Raw genomic sequence first — 7,952 nt, 5'->3', positions numbered from 1 at the left:
AGGATAGGATAGGATAGCGGAGAGGATAGGATAGAGGATCGGATAGGATCGAGGATAGGATAGGATAGAGGATAGGATAGGATAGAGGATAGGATAGGATAGAGGATAGGATAGGATAGAGGATAGGATAGGATAGAGGATATGATACAGGATTGGATAGGGTAGAGGATCGGATAGGATAGAGGATTGGATAGGATAGAGGATAGGATAGGATAGAGGGTAGGATAGGACATAAGATTGGATAGGATAGACGATAGGATAGGATAGAGGATAGAATAGGATAGTGGATAGGATAGGATAGAGGATAGGACATAGGATTGGATAGGATGGACGTTAGGATAGGATAGAGGATAGAATAGTATAGAGGATAGGATAGAGGATAGGATAGGATAGAGAATAGGATAGGATAGAGGGTAGGATAGGGGATTGGATAGGATAGAGGATAGGAGACGATGGAGGATAGGATAGGATAGAGGATCGGATAGGATAGAGGATAGGATAGGATAGAGGATAGGATAGGATAGAGGATAGGATAGGATAGAGGATAGGATAGGATAGAGGATAGGATAGGATAGAGGATAGGATAGGATAGAGGATAGGATAGGATAGAGGATAGGATAGAGGATAGGATAGAGGATAGGATAGGATAGAGGATAGGATAGGATAGCGGAGAGGATAGGAGAGAGGATTGGATAGGATAGAGGATAGGATAGGATAGAGGGTAGGATAGGATAGAGGATAGGATAGGATAGAGGATAGGACATAGGATTGGATAGGATGGACGTTAGGATAGGATAGAGGATAGAATAGTATAGAGGATAGGATAGAGGATAGGATAGAGGATTGGATAGGATAGAGTATATTATAGGAAAGAGGATATGATATGCTAGAGGATACGATATTATAGAGGATTGGATAGGATAGAGGATCGGATAGGATAGAGGATAGGATAGGATAGAGGATAGGATAGGATTGAGGATAGGATTGGAGAGAATAGAGGATAGGATAGGATTGAGGATAGGATAGGATAGAGGATAGGATAGGATAGAGGATAGGACATAGGATTGGATAGGATGGACGTTAGGATAGGATAGAGGATAGAATAGTATAGAGGATAGGATAGAGGATAGGATAGAGGATAGGATAGAGGATAGGATAGAGGATTGGATAGGATAGAGTATATTATAGGAAAGAGGATATGATATGCTAGAGGATACGATATTATAGAGGATTGGATAGGATAGAGGATCGGATAGGATAGAGGATAGGATAGGATAGAGGATAGGATAGGATTGAGGATAGGATAGGAGAGAATAGAGGATAGGATAGGATTGAGGATAGGATAGGATAGAGGATAGGATAGGATAGAGGATAGGATACAGGATTGGATAGGGTAGAGGATCGGATAGGATAGAGGATTGGATAGGATAGAGGATAGGATAGGATAGAGGATAGGATAGGATAGAGGATAGGATAGGATAGAGGATAGGATAGGATAGACGATAGGATAGAGGATAGGATAGGATAGAGGATAGGATAGGATAGACGATAGGATAGAGGATAGGATAGAGGATAGGATAGACGATTGGATAGGATAGAGGATATTATAGGAAAGAGGATATGATATGCTAGAGGATACGATATTACAGAGGATAGGATAGGATAGAGGATCGGTTAGAATAGAGGATTGGATAGGATAGAGGATAGGATAGGATAGAGGATAGGATAGGATAGAGGATAGGATAGGATAGAGGATAGGATAGGGGATAGGATAGAGGATAGGATAGAGGATAGGATAGGATAGCGGAGAGGATAGGATAGAGGATCGGATAGGATCGAGGATGGGATAGGATAGAGGATAGGATAGGATAGAGGATAGGATAGGATAGATGATAGGATAGGATAGAGGATAGGATAGGATAGAGGATAGGATAGGATAGAGGATAGGATAGGATAGAGGATAGGATAGGATAGAGGATAGGATACAGGATTGGATAGGGTAGAGGATCGGATAGGATAGAGGATTGGATAGGATAGAGGATAGAATAGGATAGAGGATAGGACATAAGATTGGATAGGATAGACGATAGGATAGGATAGAGGATAGAATAGTATAGAGGATAGGATAGAGGATAGGATAGAGGATAGGATAGAGGATAGGATAGAGGATTGGATAGGATAGAGTATATTATAGGAAAGAGGATATGATATGCTAGGGGATACGATATTATAGAGGATTGGATAGGATAGAGGATCGGATAGGATAGAGGATAGGATAGGATAGAGGATAGGATAGGATTGAGGATAGGATAGGATAGGATAGAGGATAGGATAGGATTGAGGATAGGATAGGATAGAGGATAGGATAGGATAGCGGAGAGGATAGGATAGAGAATCGGATAGGATCGAGGATATGATATGATAGAGGATAGGATAGGATAGGATAGAGGATAGGATAGGATAGAGGATAGGATAGGATAGAGGATAGGACATAAGATTGGATAGGATAGACGATAGGATAGGATAGAGGATAGAATAGGATAGAGGATAGGATAGGATAGAGGATAGGACATAGGATTGGATAGGATGGACGTTAGGATAGGATAGAAGATAGAATAGTATAGAGGATAGGATAGAGGATTGGATAGGATAGAGGATAGGATAGGGGATAGGATAGAGGATAGGATAGAGGATTGGATAGGATAGAGGATAGGAGAGGATAGCGGAGAGGATAGGATAGAGGATAGGATAGGATCGAGGATAGGATAGGATAGAGGATAGGATAGGATAGAGGATAGGATACAGGATTGGATAGGGTAGAGGATCGGATAGGATAGAGGATAGGATAGGATACAGGATAGGACATAAGATTGGATAGGATAGACGATAGGATAGGATAGAGGATAGGATAGAGGATAGGATAGAGGATAGGATAGGATAGAGGATATGATAGGATAGAGGATAGGATAGGATAGAGGATAGGATAGGATAGAGGATCGGTTAGGATAGAGGATTGGATAGGATAGAGGATAGGATAGGATAGAGGATAGGATAGGATAGAGGATAGGATAGGGGATAGGATAGAGGATAGGATAGAGGATAGGATAGGATAGAGGATAGGATAGGATAGCGGAGAGGATAGGATAGAGGATCGGATAGGATCGAGGATAGGATAGGATAGAGGATAGGATAGGATAGAGGATAGGATAGGATAGAGGATAGGATAGGATAGAGGATATGATACAGGATTGGATAGGGTAGAGGATCGGATAGGATAGAGGATAGGATAGGATGCAGGATAGGACATAAGATTGGATAGGATAGACGATAGGATAGGATAGAGGATAGGATAGAGGATAGGATAGAGGATAGGATAGGATAGAGGATATGATAGGATAGAGGATAGGATAGGATAGAGGATAGGATAGAATAGAGGATAGGATAGGATAGAGGATAGGATAGGATAGAGGACAGGAGACGATAGAGGATAGGATAGGAGAGAGGATAGGATAGGATAGATAATAGGATAGGATAGAGGATACGATAGGATAGAGGATAGGATAGAGGATAGGATAGAGGATAGGATAGAGGATAGGATAGAGGATAGGATAGGATAGAGGATAGGATAGGATAGCGGAGAGGATAGGATAGAGGATTGGATAGGATAGAGGATAGGATAGGATAGAGGGTAGGATAGGACATAAGATTGGATAGGATAGACGATAGGATAGGATAGAGGATAGAATAGGATAGTGGATAGGATAGGATAGAGGATAGGACATAGGATTGGATAGGATGGACGTTAGGATAGGATAGAGGATAGAATAGTATAGAGGATAGGATAGAGGATAGGATAGGATAGAGAATAGGATAGGATAGAGGGTAGGATAGGGGATTGGATAGGATAGAGGATAGGAGACGATGGAGGATAGGATAGGATAGAGGATCGGATAGGATAGAGGATAGGATAGGATAGAGGATAGGATAGGATATTATAGAGGATAGGATAGGATAGAGGATAGGATAGGATAGAGGATAGGATAGGATAGAGGATAGGATAGGATAGAGGATAGGATAGAGGATAGGATAGAGGATAGGATAGGATAGAGGATAGGATAGGATAGCGGAGAGGATAGGAGAGAGGATTGGATAGGATAGAGGATAGGATAGGATAGAGGGTAGGATAGGATAGAGGATAGGATAGGATAGAGGATAGGACATAGGATTGGATAGGATGGACGTTAGGATAGGATAGAGGATAGAATAGTATAGAGGATAGGATAGAGGATAGGATAGAGGATAGGATAGAGGATAGGATAGAGGATTGGATAGGATAGAGTATATTATAGGAAAGAGGATATGATATGCTAGAGGATACGATATTATAGAGGATTGGATAGGATAGAGGATCGGATAGGATAGAGGATAGGATAGGATAGAGGATAGGATAGGATTGAGGATAGGATAGGAGAGAATAGAGGATAGGATAGGATTGAGGATAGGATAGGATAGAGGATAGGATAGGATAGAGGATAGGATAGGAGAGAATAGAGGATAGGATAGGATTGAGGATAGGATAGGATAGAGGATAGGATAGGATAGAGGATAGGACATAGGATTGGATAGGATGGACGTTAGGATAGGATAGAGGATAGAATAGTATAGAGGATAGGATAGAGGATAGGATAGAGGATAGGATAGAGGATAGGATAGAGGATTGGATAGGATAGAGTATATTATAGGAAAGAGGATATGATATGCTAGAGGATACGATATTATAGAGGATTGGATAGGATAGAGGATCGGATAGGATAGAGGATAGGATAGGATAGAGGATAGGATAGGATTGAGGATAGGATAGGATAGAGGATAGGATACAGGATTGGATAGGGTAGAGGATCGGATAGGATAGAGGATAGGATAGGATACAGGATAGGACATAAGATTGGATAGGATAGACGATAGGATAGGATAGAGGATAGGATAGAGGATAGGATAGAGGATAGGATAGGATAGAGGATATGATAGGATAGAGGATAGGATAGGATAGAGGATAGGATAGGATAGAGGATCGGTTAGGATAGAGGATTGGATAGGATAGAGGATAGGATAGGATAGAGGATAGGATAGGATAGAGGATAGGATAGGGGATAGGATAGAGGATAGGATAGAGGATAGGATAGGATAGAGGATAGGATAGGATAGCGGAGAGGATAGGATAGAGGATCGGATAGGATCGAGGATAGGATAGGATAGAGGATAGGATAGGATAGAGGATAGGATAGGATAGAGGATAGGATAGGATAGAGGATATGATACAGGATTGGATAGGGTAGAGGATCGGATAGGATAGAGGATAGGATAGGATGCAGGATAGGACATAAGATTGGATAGGATAGACGATAGGATAGGATAGAGGATAGGATAGAGGATAGGATAGAGGATAGGATAGGATAGAGGATATGATAGGATAGAGGATAGGATAGGATAGAGGATAGGATAGAATAGAGGATAGGATAGGATAGAGGATAGGATAGGATAGAGGACAGGAGACGATAGAGGATAGGATAGGAGAGAGGATAGGATAGGATAGATAATAGGATAGGATAGAGGATACGATAGGATAGAGGATAGGATAGAGGATAGGATAGAGGATAGGATAGAGGATAGGATAGAGGATAGGATAGGATAGAGGATAGGATAGGATAGAGGATAGGATAGGATTGAGGATAGGATAGGATAGAGGATAGGATACAGGATTGGATAGGGTAGAGGATCGGATAGGATAGAGGATAGGATAGGATACAGGATAGGACATAAGATTGGATAGGATAGACGATAGGATAGGATAGAGGATAGGATAGAGGATAGGATAGAGGATAGGATAGGATAGAGGATATGATAGGATAGAGGATAGGATAGGATAGAGGATAGGATAGGATAGAGGATCGGTTAGGATAGAGGATTGGATAGGATAGAGGATAGGATAGGATAGAGGATAGGATAGGATAGAGGATAGGATAGGGGATAGGATAGAGGATAGGATAGAGGATAGGATAGGATAGAGGATAGGATAGGATAGAGGGTAGGATAGGACATAAGATTGGATAGGATAGACGATAGGATAGGATAGAGGATAGAATAGGATAGTGGATAGGATAGGATAGAGGATAGGACATAGGATTGGATAGGATGGACGTTAGGATAGGATAGAGGATAGAATAGTATAGAGGATAGGATAGAGGATAGGATAGGATAGAGAATAGGATAGGATAGAGGGTAGGATAGGGGATTGGATAGGATAGAGGATAGGAGACGATGGAGGATAGGATAGGATAGAGGATCGGATAGGATAGAGGATAGGATAGGATAGAGGATAGGATAGGATAGGATAGAGGATAGGATAGGATAGAGGATAGGATAGGATAGAGGATAGGATAGGATAGAGGATAGGATAGGATAGAGGATAGGATAGGATAGAGGATAGGATAGAGGATAGGATAGGATAGAGGATAGGATAGGATAGCGGAGAGGATAGGAGAGAGGATTGGATAGGATAGAGGATAGGATAGGATAGAGGGTAGGATAGGATAGAGGATAGGATAGGATAGAGGATAGGACATAGGATTGGATAGGATGGACGTTAGGATAGGATAGAGGATAGAATAGTATAGAGGATAGGATAGAGGATAGGATAGAGGATAGGATAGAGGATAGGATAGAGGATTGGATAGGATAGAGTATATTATAGGAAAGAGGATATGATATGCTAGAGGATACGATATTATAGAGGATTGGATAGGATAGAGGATCGGATAGGATAGAGGATAGGATAGGATAGAGGATAGGATAGGATTGAGGATAGGATAGGAGAGAATAGAGGATAGGATAGGATTGAGGATAGGATAGGATAGAGGATAGGATAGGATAGAGGATAGGACATAGGATTGGATAGGATGGACGTTAGGATAGGATAGAGGATAGAATAGTATAGAGGATAGGATAGAGGATAGGATAGAGGATAGGATAGAGGATAGGATAGAGGATTGGATAGGATAGAGTATATTATAGGAAAGAGGATATGATATGCTAGAGGATACGATATTATAGAGGATTGGATAGGATAGAGGATCGGATAGGATAGAGGATAGGATAGGATAGAGGATAGGATAGGATTGAGGATAGGATAGGATAGAGGATAGGATACAGGATTGGATAGGGTAGAGGATCGGATAGGATAGAGGATAGGATAGGATACAGGATAGGACATAAGATTGGATAGGATAGACGATAGGATAGGATAGAGGATAGGATAGGATAGAGGATCGGTTAGGATAGAGGATTGGATAGGATAGAGGATAGGATAGGATAGAGGATAGGATAGGATAGAGGATAGGATAGGGGATAGGATAGAGGATAGGATAGAGGATAGGATAGGATAGAGGATAGGATAGGATAGCGGAGAGGATAGGATAGAGGATCGGATAGGATCGAGGATAGGATAGGATAGAGGATAGGATAGGATAGAGGATAGGATAGGATAGAGGATAGGATAGGATAGAGGATATGATACAGGATTGGATAGGGTAGAGGATCGGATAGGATAGAGGATAGGATAGGATGCAGGATAGGACATAAGATTGGATAGGATAGACGATAGGATAGGATAGAGGATAGGATAGAGGATAGGATAGAGGATAGGATAGGATAGAGGATATGATAGGATAGAGGATTGGATAGGATAGAGGATAGGATAGGATAGAGGATAGGATAGGATAGAGGATAGGATAGGGGATAGGATAGAGGATAGGATAGAGGATAGGATAGGATAGAGGATAGGATAGGATAGCGGAGAGGATAGGATAGAGGATCGGATAGGATCGAGGATAGGATAGGATAGAGGATAGGATAGGATAGAGGATAGGATAGGATAGAGGATAGGATAGGATAGA

This window comes from Halictus rubicundus, unplaced genomic scaffold (assembly GCF_050948215.1).
Source record: "Halictus rubicundus isolate RS-2024b unplaced genomic scaffold, iyHalRubi1_principal scaffold0135, whole genome shotgun sequence".
NCBI lineage: Eukaryota > Metazoa > Arthropoda > Insecta > Hymenoptera > Halictidae > Halictus > Halictus rubicundus.
This window is presented reverse-complemented; position numbering follows the sequence as displayed.